The sequence below is a fragment of the Limulus polyphemus genome, unplaced genomic scaffold (assembly GCF_000517525.1).
Source record: "Limulus polyphemus unplaced genomic scaffold, Limulus_polyphemus-2.1.2 Scaffold3677, whole genome shotgun sequence".
Classification (NCBI taxonomy): domain Eukaryota; kingdom Metazoa; phylum Arthropoda; class Merostomata; order Xiphosura; family Limulidae; genus Limulus; species Limulus polyphemus.
The window spans coordinates 85761-95414 of NW_013669287.1; the positions used below are offsets into that span (position 1 = coordinate 85761).

The 9654-nt window shown below is 28.7% G+C and overlaps 1 long non-coding RNA gene across 1 annotated transcript in view; it reads left to right on the top strand.

Moving 5' to 3' along the window:
- The window catches only part of LOC106469839, a 40735-nt gene that overhangs the window by 27063 nt on the left and 4018 nt on the right, over positions 1 to 9654 (top strand). The window contains exon 2 of the long non-coding RNA XR_001291452.2: positions 6504 to 6781. This is a non-coding gene — a long non-coding RNA (uncharacterized LOC106469839). The remainder of the gene's footprint in view (positions 1 to 6503; positions 6782 to 9654) is intronic.

Genomic DNA, 9654 nt, shown 5'->3' on the forward strand with positions numbered 1-9654 from the left:
CAGTTTTAATTTAGAGCCGGGTTTTTGAGAGAATTTGACATTGACAGGAATATTGTGTTTAATGGCTAGTTTTGTTCAAGTGTGGATAATTCTTGAGCTGGTTTCATGGACAAAAGGTAAACTGCAGTGTAATGTTTTGTTGTTGGGTTTGTTAGTATTAATTTTGTTCGTGAGTTGGGTTTTGTCGTGGTGGAAATTTATTGGTGTGAATGAAGGAATGCTTTATGTGCTTAATTTATTCATTTGTGTAGTCCGTTGAACAGAGTCTTGTGGCTGTGTTTATGAGGTTTTTGAGTGTATTGATTTTTTGTGTGGTGTCATGAGCAGAATTCCATGGGATATAGAGGCCAGTGTCTGTGTTCTTACTGTGAATTTTAGTTTTAAGCTGTGTGTCCGATCAAATAATTTTGAGGTTAAGAAAAGATAACTGTTTATTGTTTGTGTTCTATGGTAAATTTGATGTTAGGATGAATGGAATTTGTGTTCAAAGAAAGGTGTGTGTTCAGTAGAAGTGAAACCAGCAAAAGTGTCATCGACATATCTGTACCAGTACATTGGAGGATGAAGCGCAGAAGTGGCATGTTATTGAATCTGAAATAGTATCAGACTTAATATTTAAAACTAACATTAGAAGTAACATATATGTTGTAATAATTGTATTACTTGCCATTTACTTGTAGATAAACACAAATATTTAAGCATATAATATCAATTTTAATGAAAAATACTGAATTAATAAGGGAAGGCACTTAAAAAATATATAAAATTACTTTCAGGGAAAAGTAAAAAGAACATTCCTATGAAGAAAGTAAATAAAACTATAAATACTCTAGTGTCCTGTACTTTAAAACTGCAAGAATGGTAATGATCTGAAAAATGTATCCAACATACAAAATGTGTAGAAACACATGCATTACATTTAGTATACATAACTTTATAACAAATTTAAAGCCTAGGAATTAGCCTGATTATACATTCTGATATAAACTAATAATACCTACTTCATCCAGGTAAAATTTCAGAAATCGTAAATGTTTCTATATCTAACTTCAAATCTTACCTTGACTAAAAACACTTGCAGTCAGTGAGCCTAAGTATTAATTACAGAGTACTAGAGTTGAACTAGAGTGTAGGCTGCAGAAACACTAACAATAACATTTATTATGGTGTTAGTCAGTAACTTCATTTCTTTGTTGGATTTTAATTCCTACTGAACTCAATTTAAAATATAGTATAGACATAAGCATATACATATAATTTACTTATTTGAGGAAGGAGAAACAACAATATTATCAATAGTCTCCATGCAGTATAATTTGTTGTCGATCATCACTTCTTGTGAACACTCGCCAATCTTGAAAAATCCAGTACTGACTGTAAATGAAATGCATTCATTTGAATGCCTGATTGGATCAGCTACTTGATGAGCCTCAGTGCCTAATGCCAAACACCAAACACATGTGCAGTGGTATATGGGATATTGGATAACCCTAAAGACTCATGCATTTGCTCAGGATTGATGAAAGATTTGTTCACTGTCAGTCATCTATTTAAACAATACTGTGTAAAGTGTGCACTTTCCCAAATAAATTATTATTGTTTTATATGTTCATAAGTTTGTTGACGATAATTTGGAGCTTTAAGTGTTGTACCTATAACTACTAAGTTCCTCAAATGGCTTGTAAGTAAGGGAAGTGAATAATCATAAATAATTTTTATTAGGCAAATACAAAGTAAAAATCTGGTATTTTGAAAATTCTTTAAGTAGCCTAAATTTAAAGTAAAACAACATAACAAGTAGAATAAAATAAATTTATTTTGTAAGATAGATTATTTGATAGTCATAACTTTATCTTGCAAAGTTTTAAAACCATTAGAGAATAAATAAGGATGCTTGAAATGTTGAAAAAAAAACTTGGTAATTTAAACCAGTATTTCTTGTTACATTTGCACTGCAGGAACATATTGATTTTATTTTTCATGTTTTATTAACATTTCCTGCATATATAACAAAGAATTCTGTGAAAATATGATATATGAATTTAATACGCATACATTTTACAATACTGGCTGGAATAAACTATTAAACATGTTTCCTGAGAAATCAATAAAGTAAACAGCTTGTATGTATTAACTTTATTCCTTTCTAGGACTTGTCTTAGTTGCCTGTGACTACATCTAGACTTCTGATTTCACTTTCCAATGCTTCCTACAATGTACACATAGTAGAGCTAGTTATAACTAAACTGGATTTTTGTTCATATATGAAGGCTAATGACTTAATTCAAGTTAACAGTGTTACATATTATTGATTTGTTAGATTGATACAAAGTATAAGTTAGATAATATCTAGTAATGAAAATCAATTAGTTAAATTGCATTTCTAATTTATCACATTGTTAAAAGGCTGGAATGAAAAAATAAATAAAGAATACTGATTTGGAATTGAGGGAGGGGTTGCAGAATTGGTAATGTTTGTCTCCTGATCAGAAAGTTTAGTGTTTCAGACATGACAGTGCCTGTCACGACTTCCACCAGAACACAAATTCAGGAAAGTAAGAGTTATGGTGTTACAAATAAAATGCATAGACAGTGTAAAAAGTGAAACTTTATGGATTATTTGACACAAATGAGTAAAATTATGCAAATTATAATACAATGTCAAAAACAGATTTTATGATTTGCTCCTTCTCATGGATGGATTCATGGCTTTGTAGGGGGTTCATCTAGACTTCTACTAGCAATACTTATAAACTTACATTAATGTCACTTTAATACTGTCATATATCCAAGATCCATGACTGCTTGTACAAAATAAAGAAATAATTTTTAATTCATTAAAATATAAATAAAGAGGTTCAGACTTCATCTCTTAGATTCTTGGTTACTATTACGAAATTAAAGAATAATTATTAATTTATGGGAAAAAATTAGTGAGGGCCTAAACCCCTCCCTTAGATCCATGTCTGCCTATACAACACTAAATAAATACCTTATCAAATGAAGTTAGAAACAGAACACACACTGTGAAAAACAGTAAGTTTAGACTTTATTTAACACGCAAATAGCCAGAGAGTTGATAGTGGGTTTTGTCAGCCATTTGCCTTCCTTTTGATTAGTTGTATTTTCATGACATTAGTCATAATTCTGATTTGTCAACTATTGGAATAATCAAAAACAGTAATAATCAGTTTTATTTAGATGTATTTCCATGAAATTAATCGATTATTGCAATAATTGAAAACAGTACTAATCAGAAACACTAACTTTGATCAATCAATTATTTATAAGTGGTGATTAACCATATATTTGATTAATCATTATCTAATGATTGAAGTTTTATTAATCAGTTACCCAAAATTAGGATTAATAGCTTCTTGTAAATAATTAATTTGCCCAGCTCTAGTTGAAAAGTATGTAAACACAAGGTTTTTTTTTTTTATGTTTAACCAATGAAATAAAATTGTTTAAAATAAAAAAAATTTAATTCAATTTAGTGAGTATGGTAGGTAACTATGCAATTTGACTCAAATCTTTATTGAATATTATTTTTATTTATCCAATTCAAAAATGTACATAAATTAATATGCTTACTGTTTACTTTATTATTATTATTTCTAATTGCAATTGTAATATTGTTTTATATAAAAACACTATTATCTATATCAGTGATAGTAAAACTTGTTATAAATTTATTTGAGTCACAAGAGATCGGTATGGGATTACTGCATATTAAAAAAAGCAAAAAAATGGTGGTATTTACTTGCTAAGTAGGAAATGTCCAGACTAACTAAAAAATTATGGAATAATATTCTTTTAGACAAAACAGTTCTTATGTGCCAATGGCAACCATCAGAAGAGTTCTATCATATGAATTCAACAGCAATTTGAAAAATACTTAAAAACAAATGTTAATGCAGTAGTCAATAGAATTATGAAGTTACCACACACCCCTTTTGATTTTTGTTTATATGGGGGTATGTACTAATTGACTCATCAAATATAGTGAATTAATGAGCCTGCTGATTAATTGGTTAACAAATATTGCTTATTGTCCAGCTATAGTGGTAATACTGTACTTTTAAATTTAGTATAATATTGCTTTTCTTGTGGGTCCATAAATGACCTTTTGATTAGCATACCCAGACTGTGAGGGTAATAGTTCAAGGTAATGTCTCATTGTCATGAACACAAACTACACTTTAGAGTCATGGATGCACTGTAAGAGTGATGTTAAATCTCACTATTTGACAAAAGAAGAGTTGCCCAAAAGTTGTCAGTAGATGCTATTGGCTAGTTGCTTTCCCAGAGTCCATCAGCTCAGAAGTTGGGATGGCTATACACAGATAGAGTATGTGTAGTTTTGCATGAAATTCTCAAACAAAACTTTGTATGGGAAGCTTAATGACAGAACTATTGTTTTTTTTTAGTTTTTGACAAACTACCAGTGTTAGAAGTAGTTCTACTTATAATAAAATTTGTTCTTTTATTGAACTATATTATTCTAATCAGCATGTATATTTTACAAAATTTAAGACAAAACTGGTATATATAGTTAAATGATCGTTTAAAGATATTTTAAGGATTATTTTATCTTTCTATAAGACTTACTAGCTGATCATCTGATCTTCAACATTACAAAATTAAATAAACTTTTTAAAGAAATTCTGTGCATATTTAAGTTGCTAAAAGAATCATAACTTGTTTCAGGTGGGTCAAAGTGTGCATTTGATGACCTTTTTGCAGATTTCCATTTAAAATTGAATTAAATAATTTATTATAAGTCAGTGTCAGTAAACTTGCTGTGAAAAATGTAGTTTATAATCATATTTCATTATTATACAAGTTTTAAGTTCTTAGCTTCAATAGGAAATGTTTACATAAATTATCAGTCTTTACTTCTCTTATCATGTGATGCTTCTTCTCTTTGAATTGTCCATTGGAGATTTTCTTTCCACCATTGTATGAACTTCTGAGTTTGTCACACCTTTATAGTATAGGTATTCCTAAACCATAATGTAAATCTATAGCCTCCAAGCTTATTGTTTTATTGATATATAAACAAGAAAGTCAAACCGTTTAAGTTGACATGCCCCTCCTGTCACATCATGTATTTCAAAAAATGTCTGTAATTTAATTCTGACTGCTATTAATTGTACACTATGTAAGCCATGTGATCATCTATTTTATTTGAGCAGAAAAAATCAATAATTTGATCGTGGAGCTTGATGAGTTTTGATTGAAGACATTGATCTGAGAAGTAATGAAATTTTTTAACCTCTTCATAGGTTAGTTAGAAAGCCAAATAAATTACATTAGTTTTTGTGTAACCTATAGTGATTGATATGGTTTTGGTTTTCTGCAGTATATGTTTGAAAGCTGCGTGAATTATTTTTTGTACAACATACATAGTAGGATGGTTAGGAAAGTAGGCATCTTAGCTGCAAACTAGCCTAAATCTGAGGAAAGTTGTAAATTTTTTGTTTTTATGTATATCTTTTATTCATTGCTATATCTTTTTTTAACAAAAGTAGTTAAGGGGAAAAAAATTAAAACCTACCATGAGAAAATGTAAATTGGGGGGGGGGGCTTTAGTAACACAAAAGGAACATACATGCTCTGTGAGGTAACCTGACATTTTGTTTAACCCAAACTCTCCACGTTCCTACTGAATGGCTTATTGTTTGTTGAAGTAATTAGGCATGGTTCAAAGAGCAATAAAACAAGATTAATTAAAAACAATTATGAAAAGTTAAGAGGACTAAAGCTCTTAAGATGAATAATTGTAATTGTCTTTTACAATCTACAGTCATTCAAAAAAAAAGTATTGTCATCTTTTGGTACAGATGATTTTACTATAGTTAATGTTAGGGTAGAGAAAATATGAGATAAAGTATGAAGTTTTACCAAAAAAAAACATGATAGCCTATTCATTTAAGTGTTAGATGTTACACAAATGAAATATGAAAATTGTAAGATGAAATGTATTTTTAGCATGAAAATCATCTTGCAATCAGACTGACTCAGTAAAGGCTTTATAAATCAAAAGACACATTTTTTAGTAGAAATACCTTGTTAAAAATATCTGATTTTTTTTGCACAACAGTCTTGTAATGTTTACTAAGAGCTTTCCCAATTTTGTTAAGATATATTTAATACATTTAGAGTTATAATATGTATAGTTTCCTGGATACATAATCGAGCCCATATACAGAGAGTTAATATTGAAAGAATGGGCTTACTTATTCTTTTGTACTTCTCAACTGAAGTTTTGATCATATAAGAAAGGTCTGCATGAATATACTGTACATCAATTAGAATTTAGAAATGCTTTTATTAAATAATCAAAATATTAGTATTTTTTGTAAATGTTTTTTTTAAGCAGTGGAAGAAAATATGCTGTAATGTCATAATAGGTACTTTTTGGGTCAAGATTAAGCCTTTTTAGTGTGAGTAAGGATACTTGCATTACTTTATCTTAATATTCTTGTACTTTCTTATAGGTGTACTTGCATATTGGTTTTGATTGACATTTTGGACTAAATATTGGTCACTGAAGGTAAGGAATGTTTACCAAGCAGTCTCCACCTCCAAGTCCACCCATTTCTCAAGACTTCAGTTCACCTCTTCCAGGACCATCTCTAAATAGAACAGAGAAAAAAAATGCCACAGCAACATTTAAAAGATCAAAATTTTTAAGACGGCTGGTTTACTTCAGACACATGGACTTTGAATTTGCATTATGGCAAATGCTATACCTTTTTATTTCTCCACAGAAAGTGTAAGTGATCACACCTCTTGTAATTTGTAAACTTTGCTCAGGTTAAACACCATTTGCAGTAAATTTTTTTTGTTTTCTCAAAAGAAGAATACTTACCAGTTACATTGTGGCTTATGGGAAAAAATATTTATGAAATGAATACTGCATGGGTTGAATATTGCAAATAAGTTTTGCTCATTGTATAACTATCATAATTAATGTATACTATGTCATGATTACTGTATGCAATCACAAGCTAGGTAAACATCAGTACTAGGGGTATGTGATTTAATCAGTTACTTATGATTGACAATTACATCAATTAGTATATCATAAACTAATAGATTAACTAAAATTATGATTAAATCTATTAATGTTAGAAAAATAATAAACTAATCAAAATTAGTGTTTTCAATTTTTACTATTTTTGGTTATTCCAACAATCAATTAAATTGATTGTTAGAAATTGTCATTTGATTACCTGTGAGTAGTGATTTTGCCAATAAGTGTCTCATAAACACATTGATTAATCAAAATTACAATTAGTCAATTAATGTCAAGAAAATAATCTACTAATTGAAATTAGTATTTCTGATTATTTATGTTTTTACTTATTCCAGCAATCGATGAATCAGAATTATGATTAAATCGATTGTCCCAAAAATAATTAACTAATCATAATTAAGGTTTTTGCTTATTGTTGTTTTCAGTTCTTTCAACCATCCAAGTAATCGAAATATTACCATTATGTTTGTTTGTTGTCAAACACAAAACTATAGGAGGGTACCTTGTTACTTGGGTATTTCTGGTGTGATTCTCATTGCCACTAAACTTGCTGGCCCTGCCTTTATTAATTCAAAGCTATTAAGGGTATCTGCCACTGTCTCTTATTTTAACCTGCTGACTACAGGGACTGGCTGCCAGCACCCACCGCTAACTCTATGATGACTTAAATGTTGAATAAAGTGTAATTTAATTTTTGTTTACATTGTGTTAGGTTTCCAATTTATAATTATGCTTCTGTATTGTAATTTTCATATAAGCAGGTACTGAGCTAGGTGTTGGGTCCAAGGTTTCAAGCCTCTCCATCCACTTTTTTTTTTCAGAAATTAATAATTGTATTAATTAATATTGTGTAAGTAGATGCAGTTCTAGGGTAGTACTAGTCACTATGAGTAAGTCTGACATTTCTCATTATAAGAGAAATATTAGATTTAAACACTACTATACAGGATATTAAATGAGTTTGTTAATATGAAGATATCTTGAGGGAAAAAGCCATTTGATTAGTAAACAAATCCAACAAGTATGCACAATGTGTTTGTCCACTGATTTAAATAAAGATTGTTTTAATTTTGTATTGCATATCATTTCTAGTCTGTTTATTTTTTTGCTTAAAATTCAGTCAGTATAGTCAAATTCACTAGTACTTTGTAATTTATCCTGCTGATGCTCTCATTATAAAGTGGACCTACCTAATACTCTTTCCAGAAATCAGTTCAGTTGATAATACCACAATAGCAGCTACTACTTTATTGGTTTTTGGTTTTACTACTGTATTATACTAATATACCTTAGACTGATTTAATTACTTTCAAATTATTTAATAGATAAATATTACGATATTAAAATATAATTTTACTAAGATTAGTGTAAGAATACATTTATTTTTGTATGTTTTAATAAGTATTTACTAATATATAGTAATAGTATGTTTAACTCTTTGCAAGCTGCTTGATCCATTAGACCAGCCTCCAGAACTGTAAAGCTATACATACTATAATTGCAATTGCTCAGTGTATTTTTTTATGATACTTGGTAATCTTTTAGTAAACATTAAAAGTCTGTTGTACACAAAAAATAATATTTTTTAATAGTCTCTTTACTAGATTTGTATATATATTTCCAAAGCCTTCACTGAGTCAGTCTGTGCCAAACGTAACTGAAAAGTAATTTTCATGCTGAATGAAAATGTAATTTTGGAATAGTTTGAAGAAGTGGAAACTTTAGAAAATGTTTATCAACTAAAATATTCCATTTTTTTACATACTTGAAGTAATATAATTAAAATATTGAACATTTTTGATGACATTTACCAAAGGTATTATTGACATTAATTTCATTTATAACAATTTAAGCATAAAACTTTTCACAAATAAAACAATTTTTGTCTATTTTATTATCTTCCTTTTAAAGTTAAAACAAGTATCTTATTTATACAGATAGATAGATTTTAATTTAATATAGAAACATTCAAGAAGATGTGTCCCTTGATGGGTCAGTGGCAAGTTTACAACTTATAACACTAAAATCTGGTATTCATTTCCCCATGGTGGACATGGCAGATCTCCCAATGTGGCTTTGCATTAAAAACAAACAAGAAGATGTTTCCATTGAAAAAAAAGTAACAAAGAGTAAAAAGTTTTGTTTACTAATTTTAACTAAAATCATAAGTATTTTTCTCTAAGGATTTCAAATTTCTGACTTGTCAGCTTTACTTAAAATTCAAAATTTAGAAAACCTTCTAAATTTTACAAAGCTCTTCATCCACAATTTGCAAATTTCTGTTACTATAGGTTTGTGAAAAGGATATATAAAAGTTTTGGCAGTATAAGAATAACTATCGACTTCATCTAGTTTGAATTATCAATGAAATTTTGAAAATTATAGATAACAAATCAAATAAATTTCCTGATTTTAATAGTGTTTACTAGTAATATAGATTTGATTGGAAATAATTATTAATTACACTATAATGAATTGTAACAGGTATATAAAGATCGTCATAGGTTTTATGCTTAAAATTAATATGTGTGATTTTTCTTTAGATACAGATGTTGTTGAGTAATTAAGAATAGGATATATATATATATATATATATATATATATACATA